The 20,254-nt window shown below is 37.3% G+C and overlaps 1 long non-coding RNA gene across 2 annotated transcripts; it reads right to left on the bottom strand.

The window, feature by feature from the left end:
- Positions 1-2,066: 2,066 nt before the first annotated feature.
- LOC146004667 (uncharacterized) lies at positions 2,067-19,725 on the bottom strand. Of its 2 annotated transcripts, none has more exons than XR_014443956.1 (6): positions 19,639-19,725; positions 9,884-10,036; positions 8,956-9,168; positions 7,820-8,028; positions 6,044-6,195; positions 2,067-3,038 (listed from the first exon to the last, which is right to left on the bottom strand). It is a non-coding gene; the product is annotated as an uncharacterized LOC146004667 (long non-coding RNA). The 2 variants fall into 2 exon arrangements; XR_014443957.1 differs by having other exon boundaries at positions 19,634-19,705.
- Positions 19,726-20,254: the final 529 nt, after the last annotated feature.

Here is a 20,254-nt window from a genome sequence, read left to right as displayed (position 1 = left end):
TGGATTTTTAAAAAATTAAAATACCGATGGGAAATTTGCCTATAATCATATTTGATATTGGATGTGCCAGGATTTCCATACGTGATTGCAATATGCAAATTTATGGATATATTCCTTATTTAGACCACCATTTCTTAATATATTTTGCATCATTTCGTACCAGTAACTTTCCTAACTATTTTCACTACAATTGAAGACTATACGAAGTGACGTGCCCAGGATTTTGGAACTTTTTAACGTAATCAGCCCTCATTTTGCCATATTTTCCTGAGTTTTTTTTTAATTTTTAGAAATACTGGACCGAAAGGGTGTTATGACCCCCCCCACCAACCCCTTGGGCACGCCACTGACTATACGTAAATTTCACCCTTAAGCCCACTAGTCTCCTCCTACAGTCATTGCGTCAATATTTCATACACTCAGCTTAAAATTCTCGTCCTCGCAACAGCAAAATTAATAGGCGAATTGTCCATTTGAATTTTCATTCACTACTTTTCTTCAAAACTTTTTTGATCACGAATTGAAACTACAAACAGCCAGACAACAGTACCTGAATACACATATCAATGATAACTTACGGATGGACAATTTGCCTATCATTCTATTTACAGCTTATTATAAATTTTCAACTCAAAGATACTTCAACACAAATACTACTTTCGCAATCATTTGGACTTGCATGAAGTGAATTTATATTTCCCTCCTTCTTTAATTTAAATTCTTTGACTTAACCGCCATAAATTGGATTATTTTGGATATTTTTCACAATACAGTAACATTATTTTATGTAGATTTTCAGCGATTAACATTATTTTGTGTATTTTTTAGAAAATGTAAATCATACGACAAAACTTCGTGAGAAATAAATTTGAATTAATCTACGCAACAACTGAGGAATTTCATTTAACCAATTACAACTAACGGCTTAATCATATTGCTCATAATTCTATTTCGATGTTGAATGTACGTTCACTTACCAAGATTTTTATAGATTTCTCAACCTGGGTGGAAGACTGAAATAAACTGTGCACCTCCAAGAATGAATTTACAAATGGCAACGACGTCCACAGGCCAGAAAGCACCACGAGGAACAATTTGCTTTATTACATTCAGATTAATCATGAAGTACACATGAACACAAACAGTACATCACAAGAAAATGTTCAGGCACATCAGCCATTACAAATACCAAAGGACTTACAATAAATATTTGACAGTCCATAGGTAGGTCAAAGGTCATGAGAATTGTTAGGAACTCTCAAGAGGAATCATGAAAGTACACCACTTTCACAATCAAAAAATCATCCAAATTTCATATCTATTACACACACACACACGTATATCAACACATTGGTACTTTAAAATTCACAGTGGGACGACGTCGCAGAAGTGCGACAAAATCTCTCGAATTGTTAAAATAAGAAATCAAGGAGGGAAGTTTGGTTAAATATTTTTACTCCAGATATAGGAACCTTCTTATGATTCTCACAAACTACAATCATTCGAAATATATGACGAAGATAAATTTGGATCTTAAGTATACTAGACAATTGAAAACTCAACATAATATTGACATGACAATGATTTAAATTCAGTGTTGTTCTTAAACAGCGCATGCTGTGGAAAATATTATCCGGGGGATGCTCCTATTTTTTAACAAGTGGCAAGGATAAAATTTGGGGGATGGTTTGTGAAACTTTTGCTACCTGAGTGGAAACAATTCCCCGCACTTAAAGCGCTGCTATTAGAACTCAGTCGGTAACGCGTCTGACTACCATGCTAAAGGTCCCGGGTTCGATCCCCGGCCGGTTCAAATCCGGGAACTTTTCTAACGATGGAAGCGGCCCCGGCGCCCACCCAGCGTCGAATAACATGGGTACCTGGGGGGAACCCTGGGGGGTAAAGGCGGTCAGGGGCGTGATGCTGATCACATCACCCCCACTCACGACCGGATCAAGAAAGTGTGGGGCGTTACCCCCACACCCCCTATACGCCTTCATGGCGTGGTGCTATGCACAGGGGAGCACTTTACCTTTTTTTTTTTGTTTATTGAATTAATCTATCCTATTTCTTGTTGAGGTATAAGTTTGTATTTCAACATTTTTTGCTAAACTACCACTGTTCATTAGATTTTTCCACGTTTAAAGACAATTTTCACAACTTTTAAACAAGATTTAGAATTGTATTAACAATAAGAGAAATTAGCAAAATTTACAGAATACCTCAAATATTGAAAAACTGGCACATTTCTCTACATCAACTATCAAACAATAGTAGCATTCAAGCAGTAAATCTTGAACACCACGATTTATCCTTGAAAGATGTGGCCAAACTTGTCATTCATGGTACTTGCCACAATTTTCTATCCATTTTAGCATTTACAACAGTTGTTTTCTGGAGGAAAAATGCGGAGATGTAGCCTGCACCTAAAGGTTTAAATGAAATTTGTTGCAAACAAATTATTACAAGTTTCTTGAATCAGGTAAGGTTTTTATTCATAATTAAAATTAACAAATTTTAAAAAAATGTGTATATCTGGTAGCACATTTGTTAGATGCTGATATTTATAGGGGGTTGGTTGTCAATGTAGGTTAGAGGGCTGACACTAAGTAATCCACTGGTGTGGAAACTTATTGTCTTGAAGTTTTGTCCCACTGTGAGATGCAGTGTAACCAGAGAACTACCACGTAATCATCATCTCTTGTGAAATCACACCAATAACGTACTCCATCACCATCCGACGGACATGGACTTCATACACAGGTGAAGGCAATGCTAATCCTATTGTGCATAACGTGGTTTGGATGTTTAAGTCAATACATATGCTTGTATTTCATGTGTCGTCAAGCCGCACACACTTAAACTACACACAGAAAAATGTTCCAAACATGTCCCCTGCTTCCAGCACATACATTTTGGTTCCAATTAGAAGATTTCCATCATATAGACGAATCAATTCACTTGAAGAAAGGTAGACTACATCTACATGTTGCCATCGAAGATATCTGCACATCTAATCTGCTCCACCCACAGAAAGCCTAGCAAAAAAAAAGAGTGTTTACTATGACGAGTTTAATTTCAATTGAAATGTGTCAATGTGAACTGTGTCAACAGCGTATGTACATGATTTGTATTTATATACAACTGTTGGTACACTGAGAATATTTCTTAAACTTTTCATTTTTTTTTGTGAAAACTCAAATAACTGTACTTTGGTTTGAGTGGAAAATTATAGATTTTGAATATAGTATTGTTTCATTTAAATTATTAATTTTCTGTCACTATATTTTTCATGATGAGTAAAACTAAACCCACACCTGAAATGAAAATAAATTAAATTAACAGGCAACAATTAAATGAGTGGAACTATTTTTTTCTTCATCTCTACTTCCTGTCCTTGTAATATGTGTATAGTTTTCAACAGTGGCGTACCAAGGGGTGGGCGAAATAGCCGACCACATGGGGCCTCGCGCCTTAAGGGGCCTTGCATCACATTAGGTTGATAGGAAAAATGTAATAGAACAAAAATTATAGAAAAAGTAATAATTATCCTGGCATTTCTCATGTGAAACATGGGGGGCGAGGGGGGTTGCCCCCCCCCCCGTGGTTTGGCATCTTGACGCCCAGTTTTGGAACCCAATCGCAGCCACTGCTTGCACATGTTACCCACTTAGTCTTTTATTGAATAAAAAGCACTTTATCTTGTATTTTCATTTTTCTCCTGACCTTTCAGTGTGCAACGAAGGGACGAGTCGAAATGCTGTTGGATTGAGTGAGTTACGTTATATTACGTATAATTCTTGACACTTTTGGCTAATCTCGGCGATGAGGATGATAGTATGAAATTGATAAAGAAATTCTAACAAAGAACACATACCCAGCCCGGAATTCGAACCGGGAACCCATCGCGGTGTGCACCTAACGGCAAACTTAATATATCCATCCATTGTATTTTCATTCATTCGCCAGTGTGATGATTAAATAAAATCGCCACTAAGCAGATGCCAACATCACTTTCGCAGCAACAGAATACCATAACACAAGATGTAGAGTAGAATGAAAATAATGCTGAACAATTTGCCTACTACTAGCTTTGCTATTGTCTGTACAATTGTAGAGTTGCAATGTCATGGCGCAAAGTAACAAATTAACTCACCGATATAAGACTAATAGGGGAACCTGTCCTAAAATGACATACTCAGATAAAATGACATACCTTGAGTTTCTCGTTACTGCCGCAAGGGTCAGTACTTTTCAGTCTCTGATTGTGTACTGTAGTAAACAACAAAGAACCTGTGCGAGTGGCGGTGCCATTGTGTAAAGGATTTCGGAACAGGAGCGTAATCCTTAAATACGTAGTTGTAAAAGTTTGAGGTGATCATTGTTTGATGCCAGATTTCTACAATTACAATAAGCGGGCCTACATTTGTATAAATAAGTTAAGGAATTAGTTATATTGTGCATATTATAAACCCATTGTAAAATCTTGCAAGTATTCATAAACGCGAGCATTTAAACACCTGTTTGAGATTATGACAGAGGGTAAAATGACATACTCTTAACTAGGATAAAATGACATAGTATGTAATTTTACCAGAGTAAATATTTTTGTGAACCTACACATTTAATAGGAATTCTATAATTGCCAAGGCGTAAAATATGTAAGTGTTTAAAGTTGTTCAATGTGTAAATAATACCAGTAATGGCTACAGTTAATTAAATAAATCACTATTGCAACTGAATTATTGTAGATATTATGGAAAGCAGACTGAAAATGTTTTATTTATTATTATTTTAGGCTACAGAAATAATGGTTGGAGAGTACGTAAGAAAAACTGACAGACAGTCATGGCATAAGGACACTATGCAACGTGCTATAAATGCAATACACAATGGAGAAATGGGTTGGCAACGTGCATCCAAGACATTCTGCGTTCCCCAGGCTACGCTGCAGATGAGAGTGCAGGGGAAAAACAAGCAGGTGGTTGGAGTTGATAAAGGATTGGGTCGTTACCAAACAACTTTTCCGCCAGTGGGAAGGTAGGGCCCAGCCAGGAATTGATGCACTTAAAACTGCGGCAGAATCATCATCATTTCCAGCTTTGACTCCTGTAATCGAAATTGCACAATCTTCTCCTCCGCCATCTGAAATGCCATTACCTTGTGGTACCACATCTGTAACTGCAACTTAATTACCCTCATTGCTCAGACCAATCGACATATCACCACTACCCTCTACATCCCAGGCCAGGTCCTCCAAAAAAAGGAAGCATAAGGGACCACAAGTCTTAACAGGTAGCCCTTATCTCGCCGAAGTGAAGACAAAAGTTGCAGAGAAGAACCTATTAGAATCAAGACGGGCAGCTCGACAAGCCAAGATTAAACTTCAGTTTGATGATAATGACGATGATGATTCTGAGCTACAAGATAGTGATGACGATGCGCCATGCATCTATTGCAACGACTTATTCAGTCATTCGAAACCTAAGGAAACATGACTGAAGTGCATACAATGTTCAATGTGAGCGCACAATGAGTGTGCTGGTGTACCAAAGACATCAAGAACATTTACTTGCGTTTTATGCAAGTAAAAAGTTTCAATTACGTGTTGTATGAATGGGTATGTAAGATTCAATTACGTGTTATAAATGGGTATGTCATTTTATCTAAGAACCTCAGATAAAATGACACACTGTTGCATTTTTTAAAAAACCTTTGTAAAGGGTATATAACATAACATATATTATTTTTAACTGTACCATATAAAAGGTAATGCTTTGAGTTCTTAATATGTAAAAAATAAACAAAGAGTTGCAAATTAATACACTTGCTACAGCATTTTTTCCTTACCGTATGTCATTTTAGGACAGGTTCCCCTAATGGTCTTACCTCAAGGTAATCAACATCTGGTAATTCCAAAATAACTATTTCATATTTTTCATACATGACAGAAAAATTCACTTTTTCAAGCTAGCAGTACTCTACAAATATTGGCTTTATATATCCTGGAAAATTTGCCAATAAACCGATCAGTTCTACTTACTCACTGATCCTATACAATCAAGCTCTCTCAGGTAGGAAGTGTCCGAATTGCAGTCTTCATCCATGGAAATCTCAGTTGTGCATTGATTCTCCGCTCCGAAAATGTCAGAATTCAGTCTCAGATCAAGTAGAAGAGATTGACGGGATGAAAAACTGTATGGAAGATTAGAGAAAGATTTTGACATTTTGTTAGCAATGCAGACGAATGCAGCACAACTCATATGTTACTGTTATCTTAACCACATGTATTTCGGTTGACCTTTAAAATTTCTCTCCCATCTTGCAGTAAAACATTATACCTAAGGTTTCCTCCCAGAATCTTTAATACATCTGTAGTTAGCATGAGAAGATTCTTCCTTTTCTGGACTCCATAACTTTGAGACAATCTTCAAGTTCCTGTTAAGCTTTCAAATCTCAAATTTTTCAACGTATCAATATAAAACTGTAAAGATTTACCACAGGAATTGTTGAAACTCTTCGACACAATCAATCCAAAACAGCTTGCCATGAGAGCTGTAACGAAAGTAAAATCATCCGAAATAATCATGTTGAAATGCCTTACAAGTATCATCTTTGAAAAAATACTCTTAGTTGAATATCTAAAAATGTATTCTTCATTGTATATGAAAGCACGGATGCTCATGCAGAAGTAGCCAGTTTGCAGCTATACAATTGAAAAATTAATATTTCAGTACGATTATTGATACATTTATTCTACGTCGTGTTGTTTAGTGAAGGGTCAACGGTTGTACAAGAAAGTCTCAACGGTTTGAATGGCTCTTAACTGCACCCATATTTTAAGATCGCTTCCTCATATCTTGAACACTTCTATATTTTTATCTCCTTGGGAATTTCGATTTCTACATCCGGACAGTATACTGACAGTCGTGGCTCTGGTTTTTCGATTTCAACATGTTTCCTGAAACAACTCTTAAACTAAGTATTGATTTCTCATAACTAACTATATTCAATAAAAAATGCTATTCATGATGTTCATATTAAATGTTTCTTTTCTCCTGAATAAAATCAACAATAGTTTATTGTAATTTCAGGCAAGTATTTTTATTTTAGACCATGTTTACAAGAAATAAATATTACATTTCAACATTAAACATTATTTAGATAAAAACACAAATTCAATTTGAAGCACTTTAAAAAAACATGCTGGAAGGGCTTTAAAATAAAGATCATCAGAATAAAATACAAAATTCTAAAATCATAACGTTATGTAATTAAAAATTTTGAAAAGATCAACAGGCATGGCATTTCGGCGGAAAAAAGTTTGTTCGTATTTGCTTGTTCCGAATCAGAATAAATGCAAATCACTTTCCGTTAAGACTATGCAAGAATTTTGACGTCATTGAATGGAAATTATAGCATCAATTCACGAGAGAACTTAGGCAATACCATACTAGTACAATACGTGCATTGCAATTAATTGTGCAAATTACTACTTCACACAAAACTACAATAATTAGCCCTAAACCACACCCAAACTATTCTACCACCTCATGTTAAGTTCATATTGACTAGTTAGTTCTATCTGAATGACTAAACGTAATCAGAAATATGTGCGTACTCCACGCAAAAGTCAGCTGGTTATGGTTTATCGCGAGAAAATTAACTCTATGCAGCAAGATCAGTCAGATATTCCCATTAGTAAATCAACACTCCTGATCCACAAATGACAAATACCTTCATCAACAATAAAATACAAAAGGATTGAAAATCCCAATAAAATCAATAGTGTTACAAACTTAACTTTTCTTTTTCTTACCTTTTACCATCACACACATTTCAACATACCACTTCTCTTTCTATTTGATACAGGATACTTTCAACTGGTTCACAATGATGAGCCTTTAGTGAAGAAACTTTCATTTCAGAATAAGAAGTTCCCGGGTTGGGTGGTCTAGTCCAGTCAACTCGACAGGCTCACAATCAATTGCAGAATGATAGTCTCAGGAAGGACGCTCATGTGAATGCCTACATAATTACAAAAGAAGATAAATATCTACAATTTGTCTCAATGATTTCAAAACTTCAAACTTTTAACCATGGAAATCAACATTAAGATTAATTCAAATTATACAAAAAGATAATTAAATTTAAGCAATACAATCATTAATCCAAGTCCACAAAATGATTTTCTTCCATCCAAAATAGCAAAGTGATGAAATTATTTATCTTTTCAAATCCTATCTTCCAACAAATTCAACTCGTCAAATTACATACTCCAATGCACTACTACTTTATCACATCTGAATCATGTTATCAAGGTGGAAAGTCCGCATCTGTGCAGCTAGATCAAGAGCTAGAAATCCTCTCTTCTGGAAGTCTTAGCTAATCTCTCCCTTCCTTGGAGATTTGACTCCAGGTTTCTCTTCCAGGCTGTATGTAAAGAAACAAACTTGAGGATCTGGTTCCAGAAGAATTAGAATGTTTATTGAAGCTGTTGAGAGAGAGAAATCAGTTGTATACTGAATTTTCACAATATTTTATACAGAGCACGTTTCTTTTCTTATTAATACATACGTTCCATGTGCAACTTAACGTCACAAACGCAATAATTTTCCATATAATTATTCACACTAGGCCTACTACAAGAACCATTTTGTTCATGTAAGAAACTATTTTCTTAATTACATACTGATGATAAATTGATAGTTTCTTGTAGCAACGATGCATAAAAAATAAGCGAACGAGGATCAACCAGCCTGTATCGTAATTGTTCTACAAATGGACAACAAATATTTTTATTTAGTACATTGTATTCGCTAACTAATCTTTCAGACCCATGTTTATGATTTGTGAGAAACATCACCAGCGAATGAAATTTCCAATTACAAGTTTTCAATTCTACTTGTATTTGACTCGCCAAGTTCGATATTCCAATGTGCTTCAAAATCTTACCTGAGTAAGATAACACTGTTGCGCAGTGAGATTGGGATGTGTGGCTCACGGCTGGTGTTACCGGAAGGCAGGCGGAAGAACTCCCTGCAGATCCTCCTGGTCAAACTCTGTGGTACACTTTCACTTCCTTCAGGACAAGAACTTCCGTATCTTACTTGAACTGCAGGTTGAAGCCCAGGTTACAATACTAAAAATCCAATAATTTTTTATATCCTAAAAAAATATCGAAACATAATCATGGTTTGAGATCAACTTGACTCTTGGTAGTCTGTAAGCACACACACACACACAAAATTCAATTTGCAAGTTCAAAAAATATTTGTTTTACTTTGTAAAATAATACTTTCCTGTACACATTGTAAATTGTAGTATCACTGTAATATCACACAAAGTTTATGAATTGTTGAAAGACAATAGATGAAGTTAGGTTTACGCTCCCTATAAACAAAGCAAACACGCCTTGTCGTAGAGAGAAATAATCTAGAGATTCTCAATTCGAAATGGTTTCAACAAAACTGGAACTTTGCCAATACAGAAGCAGTACATGCAGATTAGTTAATTATAAACCAACTAACTACTCTACGTAAAAACTAAAATTAGTAATATCATACATGCACTTTTCTATTCCCCTAAGCATGTCCGCATTGGCCAAGTTCCATCTGACTTTCCTGTGAAACGTACACTACATATACGGAAGTTAATCTCTCTCTGTAACACATGCCAAGACAATTGGTTACAATTACAAATTGCTAGATCCATCGTAACCAACAACTAGCTTCATCAGACACAATTCTCATACGTAAGAAATGCAAAATGTGTACACAAAAATAACAAACACGTTGCTTACGAAACTAAGTAAATACTTGCACAATTACTGACTATATTTTGAAAATAAATGTCTCAAATATAGCTACTATTCAATACGTACCTTAGCAGCATCACCATTTTTTCTTATATTCAAATAGAGAGTTTCTGTGGGAAATAGAAGTTGAATACTTCAGCCGAGGCGTAAAGTAAAGCTCACTTCGAGACCAAATCCAGAATCTATTTCCACGATTAGTTCCCTAAGGAACTCCATCTCCTGTAAAAAAAAAAACAATATTGCTTTTCGTACAGAATGATGTTTCAAGCAGCGTAAAGAGCAATCAATATATTTTCAGATCCATCATTAGAGAATGTACAACAAGAACAAAAAAATCTTGTAGCCGTTCTATTATATTCAACTTACCAAGTTGTTTTTTTTATCCCGATGCTCTGCAAAATAGTTTCTCTAGTTCGCGGTTGTCTGTCTGGCCTTAGATGAGATGGAGACTCGTAACTCCTTACTAGTAACGGAGGATACCTATAGGAGTGAGAAGAACTAGCCGGAAACTCCTCTTCATGACTTTCAAATATATCATCCTTCTGGTTGTGATGCAAATCCGAGTAACTGGCTATGCACACGTAATGTCAAAAGCAAATTCTCGTGAGAGTAATTGTAGTATCTGAAACAGTCAATGGCGGCGATTAGTGGAGGCCACTTCCTCTCCACTTTTTGCTACTTTAGCCCCCGCACTATGCTAATGCTTATCTACCAAGAGGGAGTAAACTGTCCCCCCCAAAGGTTTTGGAACGCAATCGCCGCCACTGGAAACACTGATATGTTCGAAAAGCAAAAAAAATCGGAAATTACAATAAATTCTGGATCACAGTTATCTCAATACACCTGTGAACACTGGGTTATGTTTCATACACTAATTCGCCTACATTAGCAAACAAACCCCCCTAAGATTCAATTATGCAGGAAAGAAACACAATTTTGTATCAAAAAATGCAAGAACTTTGTCAACAGCAAACTAAGAAGTGCAGCTAAGTAAGTATAACCAACTAACTACCTTGTATGCAAACTAAGACACCACAATTACGCCCCATATAAAATTGTGTACTCCATTCTGCATGTTCACATTGGCAAGTCTTATCTGAGTGAAAGATTGGGAAGTTTAATTCAAAACTGAAGATATAAGTGAAATTTTCATTTCCAAAATGATATGCACCCACACTTCTTGCCCGCAAATTCTGATATACTTCACACAGATTTTCACTTACTCCTTTCAGTTTTCGGAAGTTAATTTCTTTTCAATATACCAAATTCCACTTTACTGTAACGTTATCTTTCAATGCGCGCAATTTAGATACAGGTTGCAGACTTCTTTGGACCTGATGAGTTGGTCGGATCTTTCCTTAGTTGATCAACAAGTTCTGCAATTTCCAGGATCATTTTATTTCGAACCATGGAAAGACAGGATAGGACATATGAAAAAAGCTGAACGCAAAACAGTATTTTCTAGAGGTCAATAGTTGACAATATCTTTCCACAAAGTGTTTCCAAGCTGATTTGTATTCTTTGTGAATCTACATTATGAACCTCATAAGTCAGTCTGCATTATTCCCTCGTAAATAATCTGGTACAAACTACATTTTAGCTTTCTTTACCTGCAAGACTAAAATACATCTTAGTAGGATCCCTAAATTGTAGCAAAACTGAAATTTGCGAGTTGCACGGATGTTCAGCAATTGATTAATTGACTTGGTGTTTTAAGTCCACTTTATGCACAGTAAGGCTAATCGGGCCTGGACTTACAGTTTAAAGTGGGATCCAAACCATTACGTGCCTCCACAGGGTATCGAACCCGGGACCCCTTGATTACAAGGCAACGACGGTTCAGCAGTTGAAATCAAACGACGATTCACTTTACAATTAAATTGTTCTACAATTAAACTATTTTAATTCATAACTAGACCACGATAAGGTTAATATAAAATTGTTTGCACCTTTCAAATCTAAACACTTTCTTCAGGGAATTCAATAATTGTTTTTATATATATATATATATATAAAGCTAGGAACTCTTCAATTATCATAAAAAAATGTTTTAATGTTCTACTAATTCTTTCCATTATTGTTTATTTCTAAAAGGGGCACTTACCACTTTGCTTTCTCATGAAGAATATCTCACAAAATGCAATAAATCCTGTTGGAACATTCAACCAAGATTTTATCAAGATTTACAACATTCGATCTCTTGCACGCATTAGTTTGTAGGTTAAGAAAAATCTAAATTGACGAGCTTATCAGAAGCAAATTGCAAGTTGGGAATATCTTCTAACAATCACAATTCACTAGAGATCTATTCCAGTTCACCAAATGTGTATAGCTTCACTTAGCCCGTCTATAATATACCACTATCTTCTAAGAATCACGATATATCTCAATTCACAACAACTCTATTCCAAATCACCGAATGTGTATAACTTCAGTTAGATCGTCTACAATGCGCACTATCTTCAACAATCACAATTCATCACAATTCACTACATCTCTATTCCAATTCATTGATTGTGTAAAACTTCATGTAGCCCGTCTACAAAAGAGCACTATCTTCTAACAATCAGAATTTCTCAATTCACAACTCTATTCCAATTCACTAAATGTCTATAACTTCACTTAGCCAGTCTACAATGGAACACCGTTCTCGGTATAATTTAACTATACAGGTAATTTATCCAATTTGTTTGAAATTTGGGATACTTACTAATTTGGGCCTCGTAATCACGAATCTGCACTTAAAATTTGGCGCTTATTTGGGGGCAGGTGAATCCGGCCAATTTCTAGCATGCCTTTAACAGGGACTCTAGAGAGAAAGCCGGGGAGCCGGAGCGGAGCGGAGGCGGGGCCGCGTTAGCGGTTGGGGCCGGTAGGTCAATTACCCCAGGGGCGGAGCCCGGAATCGGTTGGAAATTTGGAAATCGAGGGTGTAGAAATAAGACTTAATTTAGATTATTTTGCTATTTCCACGTGTGAGCGCCAAATTTTAACTGTAGATTCGTGATTAGGAGCCCAAAATTAGCGAGTATGCCGAATTTCAAACAAAATGGAGAAATTCCCGGTATTGTAAAATCGCTCCATTTCTCAATTCACAACAACTCTATTAAAATTCACTTAGATCGTCTACAATAGAGCACTATCTTCAACAATCACAATTCACAGATTCTGTATAACTTCACTTAGCCCGTCTATACTAGACCATTATCTTTTAAAAATCACGATTTATATCAATTCCCAACTCTTTTCTAATTCACCGAATGTGTATAATTTCACTTATGGCTTCTACAATAGAGCACTATCTTTTAAAAATCACGATTTATCTCAATTCACAATATCTGCATTCCAATTCACCTATTGTGCATAAATTCACTTAGCCCATCTATGATAGAGCATTATCTTCTATCACAATTTATCACAATTCACTACATCTCTATTCCAATTCACTAATGTGTACAACTTCACTTCGGTCGTCTATAATAAGCAACAATCACAATTCATCTAAATTCCCAACATCTCTATTCCAATTCACTAAATGTGTATAACTTCACTTAGCCAGTCTACAATGGAACACTATATTCTATCAATCACAATTTACCACTTAGTCTATGATAGAGCACTATGTTTTAAAAAATCACGATTTATCTAATTCACAACATCTATTACAATTCACAGAATTTGTATAACTTCATGTAGCCCGTCAACAACAGAGCACTATCTTCTAACAGTCCCAATCTACCTGATTTCACTGCAAATCTATTTCAATTCACCGAATGTGTAACTTCACTTAGATCGTCTACAATAGAACACTATCGTCTAACAATGATAGTTTAACATGCACCACGCGATTCTCACTACAGCTGTACTAAATCTTTCGACAAGTTTCCCTGTCGTCAAATTAGTAGTACCATCTTTAAAGTGGCTTCCCAGTCTAGTTGGCTGCACTTTTTGACTCGCTTTGACTCTTTGCACCGAGGCGTCTAGTTCGTTGATTTGGAGCCAACTAGTGTATTTAGTGTCTGCACCACCTTCCGGACCGGTGTATGTTTGGTATATGGTCACGTGGTGGGTGCTAACTAATCAAATGACTGTTTAAAGCAGCAGACAGGCATTTGTTGAATCTTCTGAACTTGAACATCGCTTTCCGTATACTTGGTTGAACGTCATTATTTCCTTCCACCACCCTGATACTGGATACACCTGCACTGCACAGTGTCAAAAAGTGCAGCCAACTAGAGGGGGCTATTGAGTGTTGTAGCCCCCCCCCCCTCCCCACACTTGGCAAAACATTTTAAAAAATGCCAATGGCAGGGAAATGTAGCAAAATGAGGGCTGACTAGTATTAAAAATAAACCTACGCTACTCCTTTCAAAATCCTGGGCACGCCACTACATTTGTAGGCACCAAAACTTTATGCAAACAACGAACATAAATAACAACCACATTTCAGCTTCCTTTCCATTGGTTGTTCTTCCCAAGAACCGACGAACGAAACTAATATGTTAAAAACGCTCCAAAGATAAGGTAAATACACGAAAAACTAAAATAATGGCATTCAAGAAAGGTTATGTTTTCGCAGCAAAGGATCGGTGGACCTATGGGGATTCCGAGCTTGAAAGGGTCAAACATTTCACCTATCTAGGCATCACGCTGAGTATGGCAGGGGAGTGGACAAAGCACATCGAAGGCAGAAATGGAAAAGCTTTTTATGGGCTGGGCAAGGTAGAGCGACTGCAACGGAAAGTCCCTACAGTCAGTCTGAGATTGCTGGACCAAATTTATGAAGCAACGGTGAAAGCAACCCTACTTTACGGCGCGGAACTATGGGGGAGGGTACGGGGGCGAGTAGCGAATCAGATACAAGCGCGGTTTTTAAAACAAATACTGGGAACCAGCACGAGTGCAAGCACGTGTGGCGTCCTGAGTGATATGGGAAAACATAGGGAGGATGTCGAAGCGAGGATGAGATGCTTCAAGTACTGGATGAAGCTGGAACAAGGGGCCGGAGAATCACTGAAAAAACAGTGTCTGCGAGTTCAGATTGAGGAAGGGTTCGCACGCCACTGGGCAAGTGGGATTAAGGACGACTTGTACAGAATGGGTCTGGGGGAACTGTGGGAAGAGGTGAGGGGCGGGAGGTACGAAACTGGGATGTTGCAAATCATAAGGGAAAGGTTGGTGGACGGTAGCAGGCAAGACATCATGGCAGAATGTAGGGAGAAGGCAACGCTCGTCGCCGCACAACCGCCAGGGGCGTGGGTGGAATGGGGGAGAAAACGATACATTGATACGTGTAGGTACCAGCAAAGATGTGGATTCGCCTGGTTCCTGCTAGGGGGTGGAAGCAACACAAACTAAAGGGGCCGGACGGTCATGCCATCTGCACGTTATGCGGCGAAGAGGAGACGAGGGCTCACATCCTACACGTGTGTGTTTGGTCGGCACCCCTAAGACAACGCAAATGGGGGGACAGTGCAAGGGACAGCATTGAGCAGACCATCCAGGCTATATGTAGGGAGGAGGGGAGTGGTATAACGAATGTAAATATCAAAGCCCTGGGCTCCTATTTACATGCAGTTTGGAGGGAGCGCAGGAAAATGCTGCAAGGAGTCAGTGAAAGTGAAGGGTATGGAACAGCAGTGGCTCAGGCATAGGTGGAGCGTGTAGTGCAGTGTTGTGAAAATGAACAATCTCAAATGTAAGAAGAGGACCACATTGCTATTTATATATGTACATAGTATGTAATTATTTTCCAAATGTTTCGGTTTATAAATGTTTCTGAAATGGGGTGCATGTTTAAGGTCGGGGTGTTTATGTAACAATATTGTAAGATACGCACAGCCGAAGGGCTCGTACCAATATCAATAAATATCAAATATCAAAATATCAAATATCATAAATCCACATAAATCAGAACAGCGCGCTACGACGCCAGACAACCAGGGTTGGAATCCCGACCTGGACATGGCTGTTCTTTCCGAGTGTTCATCACTTTCACCATATCATTCCTAATCTTCCACATCAGCCGAAAGTGGCAGAAATGCGGAAGTAAAATGAGCCAAATAAGTCTAAGAGATGAAATCACACAGAGTTGGAAACGATGAATCAACGTAATAAATAGTATCACTGAAACCATTCATTAGTTCACCGTGATACACCACCGCGAGCTAGAACACAAAACGTTGATATACGACAATGTACACACACGCACACAAAGCTTCTCTAGGGGGACTACAGAGAGTCAGGTGGGTGCCGTGCTGTTAGCGAACGTGCTCGTATCGAACACGTGCTTTTAGCGAACACGCAAACTTGTCCTGTGTTATTTGTTCTTCCAACTGGTCAGCATGCAAGTGTTGCCAGTGATAAGCCAACTTGCGTCGAGAAACACCTCAGTAGCTGGTGCTTCTTGACCTGACTTGAGTCTCGTGCTGGAGAACTTGGGAGTCTCTAGCGGTTCAAGGAAGAAGACTTACATGAACATCGACACCCGGATAAAAACAGCTTTGGAACAACTGAAAATTGATAACAACATTACAAATGTCTTAGGAAGTTGTCCTTTGTACAAAAAGTAACGTAGGTTGATTAACATTTATATTTCCTACGTAAAATTTGATTTTAAGGAAGATGAAATATATCAATATTTTAACAAAAACTTTCATGTAGTTAACCTAAATTGTTGAGGATCCTTCACTTAGCTAATTTCAAACTAATATGATTATAAGGTATCACTGGCAACACTTGCATGTTGACCACTTTCAAGGTCAAACAAGACGGCAAGTTTGTGTGTTCGCTAACAGCACGGAATCGTCAGGTGTACACTATCCAACATTTATCTGGAATTCGTACCAGAAGTCAGTTTAGCTGTGTAATATTAGAATTCACTTCATGCACAGATAGACTGATCAGGACTGGATCTTCAATTTGGAGTGGGATCTGAACCACTACGTGCCTCCAAATGTTGTCGAACTCGGAAACCCTTGATTACAAAGAACGTTCAGAACATAGGTGAAATGAAGAAAACTGCTTAGGCGCCAAATAACAAAAGGAGGAAATATTTTTGCATTATACTTTTACCATCCTTATTTCAAGTCTCTTCCCAGGCGCTTTCTTCAAGCGACGACTAGGTCAAATAATAAGCTGCAGGAGTGCAAAAATACCAGGATTCGAACCTGAGACCTGGACTAACTAGACGAAACAAAAGACTGCTCTCAAGCATTCGAGGGTTTGAATGCATGTCCTCCCGGTCACAAATTGGCGACGTATCGATAAAAACTACAGAAACCACAAATTATAGGTGTTTGTTTCAGACGTCTGGGGTGATACAGATGGTCGCAGACATCGGTATTTCTCATAGCCTTCGAACTGTTTGCATTAGCAAAAAGTTATGTTGTTGGTGAATGCATACACACGATCTTGCTATAGCCCAATTAGGCTGTAAAGTTTTTACAATTCATTATCGTACCCTGTGTCATTTTGTTAAAAAAACTAATTCATTTAACGAACTGAAATTATTTAATTGTCATGTGTCAAACTTCCTGACCTAATATCTTAGCTTTCTAGATTTAAAAGAAATTCAACGATGATTTCTCGTAACTTTATAGGAGTATTAGGAAATGCTTTTGAATACTGGAAACAATTGTGGAAGTAAGGTTAAAGCTTGGAAAAACCAATTACCACAGTTAAAAGCTTCATTATGTTATAATTACAGCAAATATTATGATTTGAAAAGTAGCTTACGTGGGCAATCGTTCTTGGTTTACGGTAGTTTCAGACACGGAATTTCGCGGATTTTCATGTGAGGTACGAAGGAGTTTTCGTACTTGACAAAGAACCATACATGAGTGTATGTATGAAGGGAAATATCGTTCTCTAGACAACACGCTGTAAGGAATCAGACAAATACAAATCGAACCATTTAGAAAACGTCTGTGAATCATTCGAAACTTGAGCCGAAACAATTGTTGCGATTTCTCAAAAGACATGTCAATCGAGGGCACAAAGTAAGTAACTTTTGAGAGCATCAGTTCCCGACGTACCGTTAACTTAAAATTTGACGCGTGTGAATTGAAAGTTCGTTAGAGACTCCAGAAGTTGGGTTCCATATCTACATGTCGGAGTGCCCAACTTTTCGAGATCCGAACACAAGGGGTTGTGCTCCGACGTGGCAACAGCGCGAACTTATACCACCAGCCTATTTCATTGGTAGCACGTAATTGTCGCACATTTTACTATTGGAAATCTGCCCATGTAGATAACATTTTCAAAACTACAAACCATGGGTTTGTACTCATGAGAGAGCATTGCTGATTCGTTGACGTTCTCACAGGAGCAGCGGCGGGGCTGGTGACAGATCGTACCTCCTGGAAAATTCCAACTTTTTACCTTTCAAATCTGCACATTTCGATGTTTTAAGGCGCCTGAAAATAATTTTAATATGCAGAAACCACAAATAGGCTAAGCGAAATATATATTCTCGAAATGAGACTAGGGTACGTGCAATTCTTCGCATCCCGGACCACTTTCGCCACTATTTCAAAAAATTTTCGTCACTCAAGAAATCGACGGCGGATATCGATGGACAACGCGTAATCACTATCACCATGAAAAAGTGTATTTTTTAAAAAAAAAATAACGTCAGCTACACTTCTTGGAAACTCACGAATGTACACGAAGGCTCTATTGAAGAAATCGTAAATTTGAAATATCGTAGAACGTGAACATGTTTGGTACTCCACTTTCCACTCGCAACGTTCACTTCAACGATAGTTTTATGGTAAGTGAACCAAACCTAACAGGCCTATCCTTATAAAATCGCCAAATATTCGTATAACGCATTTCCGCACACTAGAAACAAGAAACGTTCATATGAATAACATATTTACAAACCACAAAAATTTGAAAGTTTCTCGCGGGGGTAAGAACGGTCACGATCACCGAATTAATGTGCATAGTAATAGTGATAACAGGTAACCTTGCAAGACTCGAATTCACATCTCTTAATTACGGGTATCTAATTAACAATTTGAAATGAGAAATTAGAATTTGTACAAGTTTTTACCGTGACATTCAAACTCTATATTGAATATTCATTCCTTATTTAGATGACGTAATAATGAGAATATTAAAGTATAGTGGTTCACTCGCAGCAGAAAGCATGGTGCCACAACTGGGGTCTCACCAATTAACCAGAGACTATTAAAATTATGTAAAATAAATGCAATACGAAAACTGAAATCATAGTGAACCAACCAGATACAAAACGAAAATTTATGAACACGAATTCGCCCCTTTTATCACCAATTATTATTGCAAAGCTTTCCCCATTAAAGTACCCAAATAAACCACATAATAATTCCAGCTATCATTATTTATGAGGCACTGAAGTTTAGGGAAATATCATAGTTTTCCCAATTCAATACGGTTGCTATGTGAATCCAGTTTCTCCGACCAATCAAATACTGACCACGATTATGTAACTCTCTATGCATGGATTTTCAAATGTAACAAACGAAAACTTCATGCTGTTAGTTGTCAAACAACGGTTACACTTATTAACAGAAATAATCTCAGAATGATAGAAATTGACAATATTTGTCTACTGCAACGATAGAAGCTATTTTTCCTTACGAAAATGTAGTTAGCTGTTATTCTCTATTCACGGAACTGCAGAAATTTGACATATCTAATAGTTTGATTTAGCTCTTGAAAGGGGAACGTGTCACATTTTAAGAAAGTTTCTGCAAGGAGCAAGTTACGCGATCCATACACAAATTCTGCACTTTTACGGATAAAATAAACATGTATATTCGCCCATACTTTACCATTACTTCTTGGCAGCCATGAGCACATGGCTCAACGGGTAACCTAGCCTTGTCGACTATCTTCCGGCGTGCTGCTTCATGGGACTGGCTGTTCAGTAGTGCCAACTCCATTTCCAACAAATTCCCTCTTACGTAGAGAAAATTTCCCTTGTTCTAAGGAAATATTCCCTTATGGAAATGAAATTTCCCTCGATTCGTCAGAACATTTTCAAGTGCCAAGGTTCATCAGAAGGGTAACGGGTTATGAAAGTAAAGAACATTGATATTCCAAACAGCAGTATCTACTATCGGATTAAAAATTATAGATACTCGAGTTTAGTCTGTAATTAGAAAATAACCAGTAGACCTACAAAAACCGAGTTACATCAAAATGTAGCTTATTCAATTCAGCAATAATCAATGCTAACAATTTCTATTCGAGTAACCCTTACGTTTTCTAACGTCTTGAGAACAAAAAAGTGCCATTTTTTTAGTTTTGAAAACGATTGCTCTTTTGAATTTCTATAAATAAAAAAAGGGGTGTCCGATCATGATAAAATTTTACTATGTTGCAGGCAGAAAGATTTTAAACACAAATCTTAATTTTCAAATTTTTAAAATTTGTCAAAAAAACCGT

This window comes from Lepisma saccharinum, chromosome 22, assembly GCF_977018435.1.
Source record: "Lepisma saccharinum chromosome 22, izLepSacc3.1, whole genome shotgun sequence".
Lineage (NCBI taxonomy): Eukaryota > Metazoa > Arthropoda > Insecta > Zygentoma > Lepismatidae > Lepisma > Lepisma saccharinum.
Note: the sequence above shows the minus strand (reverse complement) of the source record. Positions and strands in the feature narration are given on the sequence as shown.